Below are 19,706 nucleotides of genomic sequence, written 5' to 3'. Positions count from 1 at the left end.
TCCTGGACTTTCCAGAAATAATAATGTAAGCAAGTGATAATAACCCTGATTGTCTCTCACATATGCCTACTCCCATTTTCATAAGCATAGGCTTTCTCTCTTCTATTAAATTATATATATGTATACATACATTATACATATGTACATATATAGATGTACATACATATAGATGTACATGTATGTATATATACATATACACACATATCCCAGAGAGGTTGAAACCAGATAAGCCAGGTGGATCTCTGAGTTAAGGACACAGAGCTGAGATTCTGAGGAGGCCAAAGTGGCTAAAATTCACAGAAGAGAGTAATATATTCAGCTATATGGAAATGCAAGATCAATACAAAAATCAATCACATTTCTATATACTACCGACAATCAAATAAAAATTGAAAAGAAAACAATAATACATATACAATCGAATAAAAAAACCATGAAGTACATACAAATTTGACAAAAGACGTGACAAACCAGTACACTGAAAACTACCAAATCTAGACATACCTAAGTGCATGGAGAGCTTTACCCTGTCATGATCAGAAGATCCAATATTGTTATTGTAAGTCTCCCAAATTGATCTATCCATTGAATATATATTTCAAATTAAAACTCATTAGGCTTTTCTGTATTTGTGTTGGTTTTAATAGAAACTGACTTGCTGATTTTAAAATTCATACAGAAAAAAATTTAAAAAAATAAAATAAAATTCATACTGAAAAGCAAACAGTTCAGAATAGCCAACACATTTCTGAAAAGGAAGAACAGACTTGAAGAGCTAACAATAATTGATTTCAAGACTTATCATAAAGCTACAGGCAATAAAAACTTCATGGTAAAGACAAAAGGAGAGACACTAAGACAATGGAACAAAATAGTCTAGAAATAGACCCATACTCATATAAACAATTGATTTTTGATACAGTTACAAAGATGATCAATAGAGAGAATAGTTTCAACACTTGATGCTGAGCTCTTTAAATATACACATGCAAAAAAGTTTAACTTTTCCCTACCTTGCACCATATAAAATATTCAAAATAGATAACAGACCTAAAGGTAAAATATAATACTATAAAAATAATGGAAAATTCATAAGACACTTGGGGTAAACAAAGAATGCTTGCAGATGACACCAAAAGCATGATCCTCAAAAGAAAAACATTGATAAAATGTATCAGATATGATAAGAGATACATGAATAAAAATATATATGGAAAGAGAAAGAAAAGAGAATCTCAAACTCAGTAATAACACAAGCAATCTAATTTTAAAAATTGGTAAAAATCTTGACCCAATACTTCAAAAAAATATATGGAAGGCAAATAACCACATGAAATGTACTTGACATCATTAGTCACTAGGAAAATACAAGTTAAAATCATAATCAGATTCCACTACATATTTATTAAATTGAGCAAAATGTAATATCTGATTCTGCCAAGTGCTGTCAAGGATAGGTAAAACTTGAGCTCTCATATACTATTTTTTTCATATACTACTGATGAGAATGAAAATGGTCCAATCACTTCAGAAAAGTTTGGAATCTTCTTCAATTATTAAAGATTCATCTGCCAGATAACCCAGCCATTCTATCCCTAGGTATCTTATCTATTCAAGAGAAATGAAAGCACATGTCTATACTAAATCTCATGCATCAACGTTCATAGCTGCTTAATTTTTAAAAACCTGAATTTAGAAACAACTGAAATACCTATTAAGTAGTCAAGGGATAAATTGTGTTATATCTACACATTGGATTACTACATAGCAATTAAAAGAATTAGCCATTGACACAGCAACAACATGGGTTGAGTAAAACCAAACCAAACAACAACAACAACAACAACAACAACACAGATAAAAACCAATATATTATGTGATTCTACTTATATAAATTTCTAGAAAATGCAAACTAATCTAATGATAGAAAGCAGATCAAGGGTTGCTTTAAGAGAGGCAGAGGCTATTCCCCTACCCCTGTTTGTAGCAGGGGTAAAGAAGAGAGGGATTACAAAGGCACACAAGGGCTAGAATTCACTATCTAGATTGTGTTTATGATGTCAGAATATTTCAAATTATACACACAGTGCTAAACAGGCCGATAAAAAAGTATGGAATAAAAAATAAGGGAAAAATTACTCTTTGTTTATGCCTTTTAAAATTCCAACATGTTAATGTTGTTTTTTGTTCCTTTGTTTCTTTGTTTGTTTGTTTTTGCAAGGAGGGGTTGATGAAGGAGAAATTCTAAGTGATAAGATAAGTGAGGTGCATAAGATAGGCATCTTGACCTATCATTAGGCTACTCTTGGCCTTCAGGTGATTTGATTCATCATAAGGAAGATCATCTGTTTGTATGCCACAGTTAGCTGTGAGTGACTGAAATCACAGAAAGCAAACCCCTGGATAATGGGGAACTACTATATAGCCTATCTCTTGTGAGAAATGCTATGCGGGACACTGAGGAAATTGAAGAAAAGTTACTTTCTGATACCCTCTAAATTACTTTCCCTGGCACCTTCAAAACTTGTGGATATGGTAGGAAATGGGATTGTGAAAAAAAAAAAAAAAAGCATTATTATTTGCAATGCATTGTGCAAAAGCAAGGTGATCTTATCATTTAGCTAAGTGAAGGAAGGATATGGATTAGAACCAGGTTGTTATAGTAAGATTCAGGGATAAGCATTCTACATAGACAACAGCGAAAGGATTCCTGGAAAAGAGGCTCAGTTTTTATTTTATTTTATTTTATTTTATTTTATTTTATTTTATTTTATTTTATTTATTTTATTTATTTACTCATGAAAGACACAGACAGAGAGAGAGAGAGAGGCAGAGACACAGGCAGAGGGAGAAGCATGCTCCATGCAGGAGCCCCACGTGGGACTTGATTCTGGGACTCTAGTATCTGGCCCTGGGCTGAAGGCGGTGCTAAACCGCTGAAAGAGGCTCAGTTTTATAGCTGTATTCTTAGATGTTTCACAGTAGCAGAAAGGGGCCTTGGATGCTACTGGCCCTAACTCCTCAAGGTATATAGGCAAATGATGAAACTATATGAGTTGAGGTCATCTGTCCATGGTACCTAGTCACAAAGAAATAACCAGGCTCCTCTTGAGAGGTGAATACCTACTGAGTCCTTGCTTGAATCTCATTTCACTGCATCCAATGCCTCTGCTTAGTGGTTACAAGTCCTAACTTTGCAGCCAGACTGCCTGAGTTTGCATCCTTGCCTCTACTGCTTACTAGCTGTAACCTTTAGATATTAAGGTCATTCATAATAATTCATGTCTGTTCCTTTCAGTTATATGGTAGGATCACACCTCTTTAAAAGTTGGTATGACCCTGTGATATGTTGTAATCTGAAATGTGAAAAGAGCAACATATGTCACTTCTGGGAAGAAGCTTTAGAATCCAGTGCCTGATGAGTCATGTCTGTTTCCTCTTGTCAAAGTAAGAGGGGAAGCTATTGTCCAACTGAGGCTTTAGTCAGATTGGATCCTTGAGCAACAACAGACAGCATGGATTCTTCCCTGTAAGTTTACTAATCTGCAGTATTAGGATGAAACTTGTTTCATCAATCCCCTGAAATTTGTGTTTGTATACCGCAGAATAAACTAGTTAATCCTCATAAATATTGTATGTGACCTTGGGCAAGTTGTTTAGCCTCGTAGCTACTCTGTTACCTTGTCTGTAAAATGGGAGTGACAATAATATTTACCCTGAGTTTTTTATGTGAATTAAATGAGAAAATGCATGTAAAGTTCGAAGAATATGCCAAGTACACAGTAATTTTTATTAGTGATAATTTATTATTATCCTTTGAAAGGTTGAAAAACTCAATGATTTCCATTCATATTAAGCTACTATTTAATGAATACTCACTATAAGCCGGGTAACATAATGATACTTTACATAAAATATGAAAAATCACCATCATGACAACATTGTAAAACTTAATTAGCATTCTAGCAAGTATTCAGATCTACACATTCCATTCAGGAATACTGAAAAATATTTGTGTGGCTTTGTTGTTGGCAGTATACGTCCTATTTTGATTGTAGCAAATGTTTAAATTTTCAAGTGTTCATTAGAAGGACTTAAGTGAATCAAAATATACGGAAGTGGGTTATTCTCGACGTGATTAGAGTAGATTTTAAGCTTGGTTAGACCTATTCTGGCTGTACTAACAAACTGAGTCAAATGTGTGGAAGGATTTACATGCAGTAGAAGTTAATTTTTTCCTCATATGTCAATGATGCATCTATCCTCCTTGTAGTTATTCATGGACCCATGCAGAGACTCTGTTGCATTGAACAAAGAGTGTCCAGAATCACCTTGGAGATTGTCTCCATTCAGCATTTTGAAGAAAGAACAGCCACAAAAAAAAAAAAAAAAACAGCCCCTAAAACAACAACAACAACAACAACAACAACAACAACAACAAGAGCAACTATGACAACAACACCCAAACAAACCATAGAGGAGTCTACCTGGGAAGTTTTCATGGGCCAAGTTTAGGAGTCAAATACATCATACTCATCATGCTCATACTCTTCTGACTATGACTTCATCCCTTCATCACAATTAAGTGAGACCTAGAAGAGTATTCTAACAATGTGCCCAGGAAAAGCAGCAAACATAGATTTGTGTGATGTATATACCAATATTTGCCTCAGCTTTTTAGACCCTGGAATCTCTGAGTAAAGAAACTATCCACTTAAGGTAGCTCCTAACAGAATAATCCTAACATACTTATTTCAACATTTTCAGCTTGCTAATGTTCTTTTACTTCATTCATTCTCATTTTCCTCCTCAAAACAACCCTCTGAGGGGTAAGAGAGGTGTTATTATTATTCTACACTTAAAGTGGAAAGAATTGAAATAAGGGTTAAGAGTCCCTGGGTCAAATGGAGCAGAACTACTTAATAGAGAAATTAAGTGGATGTAGTTAAAAGGGATAAAGTGAAGCTATGTTAGAGTCTCAAACCTCAAGAGAGGGCTCAGGCAAGACCTACTTTTAATAAGCCTTCATTCTTAGGGACATTTTGTTATGTATAAACTCACTTCATATTAAACTTAAAGAAAAATGGTCATATGAGATTGATGTGTTATACACTTAAAATTACTGTACTTAAAAAAATCATGCATATATACAATCTGATAGTCTTTTATTGCCCATATCTTCTCCAAAGATTGATTCATCCTAAGTAGATGAAAATAGGAAGGAAATTATAATTTAATGAGCAGGTGTGTAGTTATAAAGAATTCTGTTAGTAGTCTGCATATATTATCTCATTTAAAGAAAGATTCTGTGCAACAATATTACCTACATTTTATACATGTGAACCTTGAAGGTAGAGAGATTAATGTTTCTCAGGAATTACAGTCAGGAATGAAATTCAGGAAGATTACCTTTTTCCTGCAATAGTGGTGATAGAAAGCTATGGGGATTGTTCTGGACATTCTGAAGGCAATTTTCCACAATAATTATCCCATAAATGGCAGAATGTTTACATAAATCTATACCAGGTACAGTTGCCAATATTGGCCTTAGCAAAACCCGATGTGGAAGGCTAAAATATTAAAGGAGTCCTGTTATGTTGATAGGCTAAGAGGTCAAATGATAAAACACAACTTCAATCTAACTCAATTATTAAAAATAACCTGTAAGACGATGGAGAAGTTAATTCTTGGGTAACTTGCATCTTTAAGCATAGTTGGTCCCTTCAAGTCCAGCTGGCTGATTCCTGTATTTGGTAGTGCATGCATCCCATGTACCCAAGCTGAGACCATGGCAGAAGGATGAGTCATTCTTCAGAGAATGGGCAGACAGATTGTGGATGCAAAATTCCAAAGAGTAGATCTGGAATTGCTTGCCTTTTATCTACTTATGTTTTGATCAAACCATTACATTTGTAAGAAAAAAACAAGTAATCTGTATTATCATTCCAGTTATCTTGTGATTGCTGATGAAAACCTGTATACTTTGAAATTATCTTAGTCTCTGTCATTCACTGGCTGTATGGTGCTACTCAAGCCACCCTCTTTAAGCCTGTTTCCTCACCTGTTAAAGTGAGAGAATAATACCCACCTTCAAGTCAAGGAGATTAGAGATATTTTTTTTAAATATGACAAACCATTTATAACTCATTCAATATTTATAGTTGTTATTGTTAACATTGGGATGGTAACAATGGTAATGATGATGATGATATTTGGTCTCCAAAGCCCAACTCATTTTACATACCAGAATATCTTTGCAGTGGTTATTTGCATTTAGGCATAATAAGTTTAAAATTAACTTACATGTACTGAAACCTTTATTTTTGGGAAAACGTTTTCAAACATATCATCTCATTTGACCCACAAATGATAATTCTCATTTTAGAAGTGGAGTCTAATACTGATGTCTCAGAGCCAACATTATGACTCTTCCAATGCTATTCCTACTCTACCTCAACATTTCTATGACAAACATTTTTCAGTACTTAACATAAACATGACATTGAGCTAAAACTGATCCATCAAACTCAATTATATAATTTTACTCAAAACTGTGTCACTATTCTCTATTCATCCAAAGCTGGGCACTGCATACATGTGGCACAAATGAATCACAGTAAATTATTTCCCCAGAATAGATTTAACACTGAAGGGAATTTATTAGTTAGGATGGATTGAATAAAAGGCCTAATGAGGCCTCTGAATCCTAGAGTGGGAAGAAGCAGGAGCACATTTTAGATAATGCATTTACTCTCGGAGATCAAAGAATATAATCTCAGAGAGGGGGAAAAAAGAGTGAACATTTAAAAATCAATCACAAAGAGTGCTCTAACGGAGGAACAAAACAGCGCAAAGAGAGCTGTATGTCCATTGTGATGACATGGGTCAGTAGAGACAGACTAATAAGATACCAAACAGATAGTAACAGATAAATAAAACTTGTTTTAGTGTTTGCTTGGTAGTTGGTCAGTTGATTATATCTAAAAGATACAAGAGAAAGCCAGTATTTTCAAGTTACCCATTCTGGAGATCAGCAACATTGTTTAAACTCAGGATTTATAAAAGCCTCTCAATAGACACACAATTGCATAGGGTTGACTGGCCCAAATACTTTAAAGAACATGGAGTTATATAGAGCTTGAAAAACCAACTGTTATGTAGTCATCCCTAGAGTCCTCATTCCCTTAAACCACATGTGAGGTCTCTGCTCTGGGAGCACAAGCAAAGATCCAGTGTTCTAGGCATAAAACCCTAGGTGTTCTTAACACTCTGTAGTCTAGTGAGAGAAACAATGTTCATATTTAGAAATTAATTGGTAATGAGTAGGCTGGACTTTCTGGCCAAAAGGAATGATCTGGAATTCGGGAAAGGATGCGGTCTGAGAAGAGTGAGGCAGAAAATACCATGCTGGCTGTACCCCAAGGGTCCAACTCATGTCTGGAGCATTCATCAGGGTGTAGGTCGATGTCTCAATTCCAAGTTCTGTTATTCAAGAGCAGGCATGGAATACAAAAGCTGCTATTATGCTGTTTCATTGAGTCAGAAGGGCAAACCTTGAGTTTGCCAATTTTTCTGAAACCAATCACTCAAAGTTGAAAAAGTCTAAGACAAAATGGGAAGACCACCAAAAAAAATGCTAGTAGGTAAGAACATGTTGGTCAGATTAGCAGATAAAGAGTTCTAGTTTAGGAAGAACTATAATTTTTCTATGTTACCTTGAATCACAACTCTTTTTTCCATATTATATTGTTTCTTTAGACTAAACAGAAGAGTCATTCGTAGGATTTGAATTCATTTCCATGAATATATTTCATGTAAACTATTCAATTCGGTTTATATGTAATTTTACGAGGTGAATGTTATTACTATACACTTCTTTGCAGATAAAGAATTTGAGGTTTATGTAGGTGAATGGCAGCCATTAAAGAGTGATGCCAGAACTAGATTTCATACTCTAGAAGCTTCCAACTTCACTTCCCATGCTACTTCTCTTGCTGTTTTATCTCTTCCCCTTTCTTTTTCTTCTTTAAGGTTGAATTTTATTGGCTTCAATTCCTATTACAAAATGACGCATGTTAATTTGTAGTAGAATAATAAAGCATATTTTAGCAAGAAGAATATTTAAAACTGCATAATTTCATCACCTAAAGATAATTGTAACTAATATTTTGATGTACTTCGAACATTTTACCTGTGAGTCTGGGTATGTGTGTTGGTGTATGTGTAGGCTTAAGAGTGCAAAAGTGTCATCATAAGTGCATACCAATTTGGAAACCTATTTTTAAACAGTATTTTTCAAATATTTTCCACATAATTATATATTTTAATCTTCAGAATATTTTTAGAAAAATAATATATTTCCCCGTTAAAATTGCAAATAATGCAGGAAGATATGCACAATGAAAACCAAAAAATCTACAAATCTTCCATCATAAACACTGTTAACATTTCCATAAATACCTCCTGAATTTCAATATGTGTATGATTCAATACATACATATACATTATATATAATATGCTTTATATTACTAATTTTTATAATCTGTCTATATTATATTCTATATAAAATAAAGTATGAAAGAAAGTGAAAAAATGTGAACTCCTTTAATAATGAATGGAGTAATGTTAAGTCCTGTTTTGTTCTTTTTGTGGGGATGGGAGGGCAGAGGGAGAGAGAATCTTAAGCAGGCCCCATGCCCAGTCCAGCATGAAGCATGACATGGGGCTCAATCTCAGAACCCTGAGATCATGACTTGAGCTGAAACCAGGAGTCAGATGCTTATTTGACTGAGCCACCCAGGCACCACTGAGAAATCCTGGCTTTAAAATCAGGTTACATGGAATCAAATCCAGTTGGTCTCCACTGTAAAATAGAGATAGCTATATATAACCTCAAAGATTTCCCATAAGTACTCAATGTTATTGTATGTAAAACCCTTAAAAGAGAATCTTTGCATGGTCACAAAATGAAATGTTCAATAAATATTAACTGTTATTATTGTCATCACTGTTTTCATAGCTGTCATGACTGTAATTATTATATATTCAAACAATGCTAAACTGATATTAAGTGTTTTTTTTTTTTTAACATTTTCATGTATATCCAATGTATGACCATAAAGGACTGCTTTTATGTCCCTTGGGAAAAAATAAACACTTTGACAAATAAGTCCTTTATAGGTAATAATTATCTGCAAGAGCTAGAAAGATTCATTGTAATAATAATTAAAAAAAAAAAGGCTTGGGTAATCAATTAGGATTCTTCTGTTTCTCAAGGTCCTCATGAGAGAGAAGCTTAGGTCAGTGGTGATTAGTTTAAAGTTGTCACCAGGTGATTAGTGAAAGATTGAATATCTGCAAGGTTACAGGAAATCCTAAATGTGACTTTCCTACATCTCAGCCTCCCACCAGGTGATGATAAAATTCTGGGATAATTATCTTTTATAATAACCTTTTATAATGCCTTTAGAAACCCATGTTTAACATCCGGGTTCTGGATATAATTTCTTACTAAGCCACTGGAATGATCTTATTACTCTTCCACAATTTATAAGAAGAAATAACCAGACATCACTCATGCACAGTTATATAACATTAATGAAATGGTCAGGCTGTAGACAAGAGCTATGCTGATTCTATAAGATGGAAGAGAAACCAAGAACTTCAGTCCTGGGTTGGACCTATCACAACGTGCATTTTTGTCTTCCTTACTGCCTATATTTCTCTAATTTATTCCCTTGGATAAATTCCTAAAGAGGGATGTCTAGGTGAAGTATTATATATATATATGTTATATATATAACATATATATATATAACACATATTATATATGTATGTATATAGTGTGTGTTGGTATCATTGGTAAACTGTATTATGAAAAAGATTTGTATTTCTATGCAAAGTTTGGAGAGGAAGGTATCTCTGCATTTTGTGCTAGGATGGGTACCATGCTAAGCTTGCCTCCTGCCATTTCTGTGGTACACAGTTCCCCTTCAGAGAGATTTCTCTAATTTCAAACTATCACCACATGGCAGTCACCATGAAAGCCTTGGTTCAGGCTCTTGTCCACTCTCTCTCAAAACTCAGAAATCCCCAGACAGTCCCTTCTGGCACCTCTGTAGATGCTAATCTACCTTTACTTATTCCCAGAATTGTCTAACAAAAATCACAGATAGTAGGCTTTTACAGCAAGAAAATAATTTTCTTAAATTCTTTCTGAAATGATATCAAGAAGCAAAATGTCCAATTGTATTGTCTCTACATAAAGCTGAAAGAAAATTACCCTGCAGTAACTGATATTTATGCTCTCTAAAAGACGACTGAAGGGCATGCATTTATCATAAAGTAACCATCAAAACTCTACCTTAAATCTTGCCATACTGCTTAGTACAGCTTGTAATTATGAAAATTGCACGCTATTGAGTTTTATGGATTAATATTTTTGGCCTAGACCCATATATTCTTACATTTTATAATTTGCATACCAGAGCAAATTCTTCTTTGATAAGAAATGTAACATAATGTCCTAAATTTATCAAAGTATATGTTTAGTCTTTTGGGGTAATACCATTAGTTTGAATCCATGCTTCACAGGATTTAGGAAGAACTATATACATTAAGTGCAAAAATATGATACATGGGATTTTTTTTTCTTTTGCAACAGAGAATTGGCCTCTTGAATTTTTCTCTAGAGGACTGGTTCTCAGAGGACAGAGGCTCTCCACTTATAAGGAAGCACCCTCTTCTTTATCCCCTTTGCTTTACACCTTTAGAGGGACAAAAATAATAATAGTAAGGTTCAGGAAGGAAGAAAAAAAAAAAAAAAACAGTCAAAGGCGAATTAAGCCTGCTGCAGAAGACCTTATTTCCCAGAGTTCAAAAGAGTCTATAGCTCCCTCAAATTATCGCCCTTCACCAGAACTTTAACTAATATTCTGGAATCAAATGAATAGCTTTTGTGGCAACAAATCAAGTTATTTAGCTATAGACTCTTCATTTCTCCCTCAAAAATCTGTGGCATCTGTATGCAGCTGGTTTAAGGAAGACTAGATTTGTGTTCCTACTTTTGTCTTCTTTTCTTTTCCAAATATCAAAACTTTTATATGATTAAAAAAGAAATTGGGGTATATTTAGAATTATATGCTACTATAAAGTCACCATTCATATTTCTCTTTTACACACACACACACACACACACACACACAAATTGTTTGATCCCAAACTTTATCTAGCAACTGGATTCAAGCCTGCAGCAGAGCAGCCTCAGCCTCTGAGATAAAGCCTGGACCTACGCAGGGTATAGACAGGAGGCTGTTTGATTGTCCCCACTGTTTAGTACTGACTCGGTATCAGCACTGCACCTGCTCTGTCAGTTTTTGTGTTGTGATTTCACTAACCTTTTTGTCTGTATTAATAGAGCTATTCCGCATTGCTCTTTAACCACAAGTTAACTAACTTCTTTATGATGAGATAATCATATTTCTCCACATCTTTAATTTTAAATTCATTCATAAAATTCCCTTGAGGGCTTTTGTCTTCTACACCAAATAATTATACAGTCATTTCTGTTTCTCCAAGTAATGCCAGAAACCATGTACTTAAGGTAGATACCACACCATGATATAATCACAACATCAAAATTGAGACAGGGTGGTTTAAGAGATAAATAGAGAGTTGTAATCTGAAACGTGCTACTATTTCCCATAGTTGGGAGGTGCGTGGAAGGCACAAATAATGCATATGTGCTTGCTATTAACTCTAGGCTACACCAGGAGCTGGCAATACAGTATCACTCATTATTTTTGAATCTATTCTGCAGGTATTTTTAGTCACTAATAGGTATTTTAGTAGTGATACAGCCAACATGGAGTAACTAGATGAAAGAATAGTATTGCTTTATACAGTCATATATTCATACCAATGATAAACAGACTCAAAATTTTCCATCACTCAGTGATTCCATTTCTTTGGTTTCTAAGGTGCCCCTTTTTTGGCAGAACAAAAATATCAGTTTGTTTCCTGTGAGGATTTTTAGTGGTACTCTATTGATAGAATAGCCAGATGGTGAACAGTCACTATTAGACCAACTCTGTGAGCCTCAGCTTCATCCTTGTGGTTAATTTTGTGTTAAGAGGACTTTTCTGGAACATACTTTTGCGTGCATCAAAGGTTCAAATGCAAATCTGGCAAACGAAGTTTTTCTTTAGTATGAAAACTTGTGTTCAGTTTCTCATAAATGATTGATAAGAAACAGTTTAAACAGAATGATATAATAGTCTCAGGACAGATTATAAAATGAGAGGCAGAAGGAAATATGATGGATGACAAACAATATAGGAGTTAGTTGATGTAGGGGGACTCTGGATGTGAAATCTCGCACTATCTCAGCTGTTATTCGCTGTGCCTTAGTAGCCCAAGAATAACAAACATGCCTAACTCTTGGTGTTGTGTTAAGGATTAAGTAAGTTAATATGTGTTAAGAAGAACAATAGCTGGCATTTGGAAACATGCTATTAAAATTAGCTACCATTTCTTTTTTTTTTTTTTTTTTTAGCTACCATTTCTTTATAGTTTTCAGGACTTTATAGTTTTCAGAACTTAAAATTTGACCCTTCCCTTACTGAAAGGGAATGTGGAATCCTACCGCCACTATTTCCTTTCCCCCTAAAAAAAAAAAAAAAAAAAAAAAAAACTTCAATAGATTCAAATATAATGTGCACCTTCCCAGAGTATGTACAGTAAATGAGATACACCTGTCACTGAATACATTGCACAGTTGATTTTGTATGTGTTGTGGGGGGCAGGGGCAAATAATTCTATTCTTATTTTCTAACCTTCTAGACTGACAGAGATCAATAGAGAAGGTTTCTTCCTTTTGTCTTTGTATGTATACAGTAGGTGTGTTTACTTATTACTGAGAACTCTCTGAGAAGCTTGAGGATTTTTTTCCAGCCTTATGAAAATAAAATGAACATATACTGTTATACGAGTTTAGGTTTACAGGGTGATATTTATGCACATATTTATTGTGAACTGTTTACCACAATAAGATTATACATCCTCCATCTCACATAATTACCATTTTGTTATTGTTGTTGTTATGGTGAGAACATTAAAGCTTTACTCTCATGGCAACATTTAAGTTTATAATACGGTATTGTTAACTACAGTCATTATGCTGTACGTTAGAGCCTCAGAATTTATCTTATAACTCAAAGTTTGTCCCCTTTGATCAATATCATCTCATTTTCCCCACCCTATAGATCCTGATAAGCCACCACTTTATGCTCTGCTTCTCTGAGATCAATTTTTTTAAAATTCCATAAATTATCCTTTTTTATCTGCTTATTTCATTTAGCATAGTGTCCTCAGGGTCCATCCATTGTGCTACAAATGACAGGACTTCTTTCTTTTTTGTAGTATATGTGTGTGTATACACATATTCACACATCATATATTACATATAATTTTTTAAAAGATTGTATTTATTCATGAGAGACGGGAGAGAGAGAGAGAGACAGAGAGACAGAGAGGCAGAGAGGCAGAGACACAGGCAGAGGGAGAAGCAGGCTCCATGCAGGGAGCCCAATGTGGGACTCGATCCTGGGTCTCCAGGATCACACCCTGGGCTGAAGGCAGCGCTAAACTGCTGAGCCACCCGGGTTGCCCTATTATATATAATTTTTATATAAAAATTCCAGTATCATTTTCACAAAAATACAAAAAAAAATCCTAAAATCCATATAAACCCACAAATACCCTGAATAGCTGAAACAACCTTAAAAAGAACAAAGATAAAGGCATCACACTTCCTGATCTCAGACACATAGATCAATGGAACAAAATAGAAAACCCACAATAAGCCACAACTATATGGTCAATTAATCTTTAACAAAGCAAGAAAAGGGGATCCTTGGGTGGTTCAGCGGTTTAGCGCCTGCTTTCAGCTCAGGGTGTGATCCTGAAGACTAGGGATCGAGTCCCACATCGGGCTCCCTGCGTGGAGACTGCTTCTCCCTTTGCCTGTGTCTCTGTCTCTCTTTCTGTGTCTCTCATGAATAAATAAATAGAATCTTAAAAAACAACAACAACAACAACAACAACAAGGAAGAATATCCCATGGGAAATTGTCTTTTCCACAAATGGTGTTGGGAAAACCAGCTTTAAATAAACACTACTTAATGGGACGCCTGGGTGTCTCAGTGGTTGAGTGTCTGCCGTTGGCTCAGGCCATGATCCTGTGGTCCTGGGATCGAGTCCTGCATCAGGCTTCCCTCAGGGAGCCTTTTTCTCCCTCTGCCTATGTCTCTGCCTCTCTCTCTGTGTCTCTCATGAATAAATAAATACAGTTTCTAAAGATTTAAAAAATTAATAAGTAAACACTACTTATTAAAGAGGCAATCTTTTCCTCAATGAGCATTCTTGGCTCCCTTGTCACATATTAATCAAATACATATATGCATGAGTTTATTTCTGGGCTCTTGATTCTAGTCATTGCTCTATGTGTCTGTTTTTATGCCAGTACTATACTGTTTTGGTGACTATGGCTTTGTAATATAATTTGAAGTCTGGAATTGTGATGCCTCTAGCTTTGCTTCTCTTTTTCAAGGTTGCTTTGGCTATTTGGGATGTTTTGCGGTTCTATACCAATTTTTGGATTTTTTTCCAGCTCTGTGAAAAATGCTGGTGGTATTTTGATAAAGATTACATTAAACGTGTAGATTGCTTTAGGTAGTATGGCCATTTTAACAACATTTGTTCTTCCAGTCCATGAGCATGTAATGTCTTTCCATTTCTTTGTGTCATCTTCAATTTCATTCATCAGTGTTTTATAGTTTTCAGAGTACAGGTCTTTTACCTCTTTGACTAGGTTTATTCCTAGGTATCTTATTGCTTTTGGTGCCATTGTAAATGGATTGATTTCTTATTCTCTTTTGCTGCTTCACTGCATTGAATCCATAGCTGGCTTTGGGCAGTACAAACATCTTGACGATGCTAACTCTTATGATCCTTGAACATAGAATATTGTTCCATTTATTTATATCTGCTTCAATTTATTTCATCAGTCCTGTAATTTTCATTGTAGAGATTTTTCACTTTCTAGGTAAATTTATTCTTAAATATTTTACTGTTTTGGATGATATTTCAAAGAGTATTACTGTCTTTATTTATTCTCAGATACTTTGTTGTTCATGTATAGAAACAAGACTAATATTTATATGTTGATTTTGTGTCTTGCAACTTTACTGAATTTGTTGACTAGTTCTAACAGTTTTTGGTGGAATATTTATTATTTTCCATATACATATATGCTGATGATAATATCATCAGCAAAAAGGGACAATTTTACATCTTTCTTTTTATTTGGATGCCTTTTTTCTCTTTTTCTTGCCACATTCGTCTGGCTAGGACTTCCAGCATTAGGCTGAATAAAAGTGGTGAGAGTGAGCATACTTGCTTAATTCTGGTTTAGTAAGAAAGTGTTCAGTTTGTTACCATTGAGTATGATATTAGCTGTGGGTCTAACTAACATTCACAAACAATATAGGAACCAAAGTGTTGCTTCAGATTATGCTGAAAACCTGTTCAACACTGTCAATGAAGTCCACTTACTTTGCATCTATCTACCCTGTCTTTCTCACAAATAACTGGCTTCATCCTAAGGCTGGTTTTACTCAAGTTTCCAATACGGGTGTCAGAATCTTTCATGAATGCCAATAGTAGGAAAAACATGTGTCTTTGTTGTAATATTCCCAGAGAAATGGAGGTCTTAACAAAGACTCAAGTTTCAGACCTACACAAGTATATGACAAAGTGCATGGCAGTGCTGTTTTTCCAAGTAAAGGAAATGAGAGGAAAATTGATCAATGGAAAACAGTTTTGCACATCTTACAGTTTTACACATCTTAGGATAACAAACTAACTTTTTTTTAGCAGTATTTTTTGAGGATTTTTAGTTAGAAGACTTGGAAGATAAAATTATGTCTCTCTCCAGAACAAAGAGCAGGTTATCCTTAGCACTTCTCCCTCTCATACCCTGGTCCCGATCCACCAGAAAATATGTTAGTTTTACCTTAAAATATACAGATAGAATCTCTTCCATATTTCTGTGGTTGACACTATGCTCCACTACGTTTTGCATGAATTACTGCAGTTTCCTTGTTTCTACCTTACCCACTCACCCATCTACAGTTATTTGAAACACAAAATGAAATCTTTAAAAAATATATTAGTAGAAGACTAATACGACTCAAAACTCTCCAATGACTCTCCATTAAGCAATTTCCAAAGTATTTAGAGCAGCCTACAAAGCCCCACATGCTCTACACCTGCCCACTCTCATTACTTCTCTAACCTTATTCCTTAATACTCTCCTCTTCATTCATCCTACTCCAGCCACACTGCCTTCCATGCTGATCCTAAGGCATGCCTAGAACACTACTTTAGGGCTTCTGCATTGCCTGTTTTTTCTTTCTGAAATGTTCTTCCTCCAGCTATCTGATGGCTAACTCCCTCACTTTTTAAAAGTATTCACTACTATATCACCTTCTTGACTCCTGACTATCTTACATTTACATTTCCCTTCACTCCCAGCCCATCCTTTATTGTTTCTTACCTCTTTTCTCTTGCTTCCACATTATTAATCACCTTCTATCATGCTATATCATTTGCTAAACAGAGTCTTTATTCTTTTCCTATAATTTGAAGTCAACAGGACACATTTTTGCCTATGTTTTTTTTTTTAAGATTTTATTTACTGATTCATGAGAGACACAGAGAGAGGCAGGAGAGAGAGGCAGAGACAGAAGCAGGCTCCATGCAAGGAGCGCAATATGGGACTTGATCCTGGGACTCTGGGATCACGCCCTGAGCCAGAGGCAGACAATCAACCACTAAGCCACCCAGGCATCCCTTGTCTATGATTTTACTGATGTTTCCCAACACCTGGAAAAGTACTGCACCTGTTATCAGTGCTCAATACATAGTTTAATGTACCCCCCTCCAATTTTCTGTGGAAGAAGGTAAGATATATATAAAATTCCAGGTCATAATTGCACTGTTCTTTTGCTTTTCTTAATAGAAGGATATTTTAACACTGTACGAGAATGCTCCCATCAGTATAAAACCCTTTTGGTATGATTTAAGTTTTGAATATACTGTTGGCTATGACCTAAGCATATTTAAGGTCTCAGATAGAAATGACCTTTCTTCTAAAAATCACATTGGGCTGATTAGCAATGTCCTAACATTGAAGATAGAAAATATAAGCCCCCTGTGGAATTTACAGTAAATGTGTCTTCTCTGTTTGTTGCACATTTTCCTGTTCCTCTTGGAAAAATATTTAGCAAGTTTCAGGTTACAGCTTTCTATTATGCTCTTAAACAACCTTGTCTCCATTTTGATTATATGGTTATATCATAGTGTTTTATTTGCTTTACGGAGGAAGAGTCTGTACAAGTTTGGGAAATTGCAAAAGTGTATAATTATTTAGATTGGAAAAAGCACAAAAGTATCTTGACTAAGGCAGTAAACATTAGGGAAATACAGATATATGATTAGTTTTTCATTGCCAAAAGAGGAACTAAACAAATAGCAGTGTAGAAATTAAATTTCATGTTATTATTTTAACAAAGTAAAAGTTAAATTGATGAACTTTGGGGCCAAAGTTCATTTCATAATGTTCCTGTGTTAATCAAAAAAACCTTAAATCTAGGGTTTAAAACAGCAAACACATCTAAAACTTAAAAAAAAAAAAAGAAATTGTTGACTTCATAAAGCAATATGAGGTGATAAGATAATTAAATTATACTGTCTAAGTTTTTTGTTTTGGTTTTTGGTTTCTGGTAGTTAATGTACAATCTTACCAAATATATGTGAAATTTCCTGGCTCAAAGCAAATGCTCAATAAATATCAGCTCCTTTTATTAACTTGCTTCTATGCACTCGTGCCAACATTCAGTATTAAAATAAAAAATTCCAATGTGAAAAGTAAAATAAGGTATTTGTATTGATTTAATGTGCATTTCTTTGTGATTAAACATTTTTTCCACAAGTTTATTGGCCATTAGTACTTTTTATGTTCCTTGCTTAGGTCTGCCTTTTATTTTTCTAATAGAGTGTTTATCTTTTGATTATTGATTTCTTAAAACTTTTATAGAATAAGAATCTAAAGCTTTGATTTACACATATGACAAACATTTTCCAGTTGTTTATGATATCTTTTTCTCTTTACTTTTGGATAATTACATTTTTATATAGCCAAATCTATCAACCTTTCCTTTGGCAAAATACTTAGTAAGACCTTCCCCAGCTTGAGATCAGATATATATTCTCCTACACTTTTTAAAAGCTATTTTCTGGGTTCATTTGTTATATTAAATCTATCCGAAATGTATTTTAAAAGAAACTACAAGGTAAGAATCATCTTGGTTCTTTTCTAAATAGACAGCCAAACTGTATGAGCTTAATGACATGATATTTATCTTCTAGAACTCAAACTAAGCTGTAATTGTCATTATTTGGACTTACTGCAAATAACACAATTCTTAATTCTTAATGTCTAAAATAAAGACGTGTGCAATAAAAATTTATTTTAAGATTTAATTACTCAATGCATTTATTTAAGTTCTGGATGAAGAAATCCAAAATGTTCACATTAAATACATTCTATGAATGTATTGATGTGAGAATATTACTATTCTAGAAATTGATAATAAAAATGATACTTTATAGAAATAACCTCCTCGAATTAAAATAAAATTCAATGAGGTAAGAATAGACAGGTTAATTAGTGGAACATAATATAGAGCCCAAATACAGGCCTACACAAATATAGTGAGCTGATCTTTAACAAAGGAATGAAGGCAATTCAATGGAGAAAGGATAGTTTTTAAACAAATACAGCTGGAAAAAGGCATCCTTGTGAAAAAAAAAAATGAGTCTATAAATGCATATTGCTAGTGAAAGAAGCCAATCTGAAAAGACTACATACTGAAGGATTCTGAAACAGGGACACTGAAGGGATCCCATGAGAGAAAAAGTTTCCTTTTTCCCCTTTGCTTCTTTTCCGACTTCTATTCTTGTTAGGACCTGCACCCCTATCCTACTGTATACATATCTTGTGATGCAAATAGCATATGTTCTCCTTGTAAGTGACAAGGAGTTAGTGATTCTTTGGAATAAATAACATCTAAGGAAGGACCAATGAGCCAAAATTATCATATGTGCATTCCAGATCACAGGAGTCAGCATCCTGATGCCAAGACCCCCTGCCTCCAAGGAATCACACCTGGACATTCATCTTTGTTCTAGCATGTTCCTGGATGCCTGAGAGAACATGTACACCAGACATCTACTCTCAATAAAACAAACAAACAAAAAAACTCAGACCTTGAACAAAGATGGAACTCCTCCTTTCCTTTCTGAGTCTCCTGGACACTGACTCCATCTGTTATATCCTTTCTTTCTATATCTTTGGTAAACTCTGCTTTCAACTCCTTCTGGCTCACATTTGATTTTTATCCTGTGTGAAGCCAAGGACCCTCTTGGCTGTTCCTGGAGGACCTCCTCTGGGTACTTGGACCCAGACTGTTAGCATTAATTCCAACTATATGACATTCCGGAAAGGGCAAAACTATAGAAATAGTACAAAGGTCAGTACTTGCCAGGGTTTAGTGGGTGGGGTGGAGCCAGGGAGGGGTGAGGAT

General features: G+C 34.7%; 1 long non-coding RNA gene across 1 annotated transcript; it reads left to right on the top strand.

Moving 5' to 3' along the window:
* Positions 1 to 3,176: 3,176 nt before the first annotated feature.
* LOC112658545 (uncharacterized) lies at positions 3,177 to 19,486 on the top strand. The gene is made up of 3 exons (XR_003135773.3): positions 3,177 to 3,529; positions 4,274 to 4,719; positions 19,235 to 19,486. It is a non-coding gene; the product is annotated as an uncharacterized LOC112658545 (long non-coding RNA).
* The last annotated feature ends 220 nt before the right edge of the window (positions 19,487 to 19,706 follow it).

This window comes from Canis lupus, chromosome 12 (assembly GCF_003254725.2).
Source record: "Canis lupus dingo isolate Sandy chromosome 12, ASM325472v2, whole genome shotgun sequence".
NCBI classification, from domain to species: Eukaryota; Metazoa; Chordata; class Mammalia; order Carnivora; family Canidae; genus Canis; species Canis lupus.
Note: the sequence above shows the minus strand (reverse complement) of the source record. Positions and strands in the feature narration are given on the sequence as shown.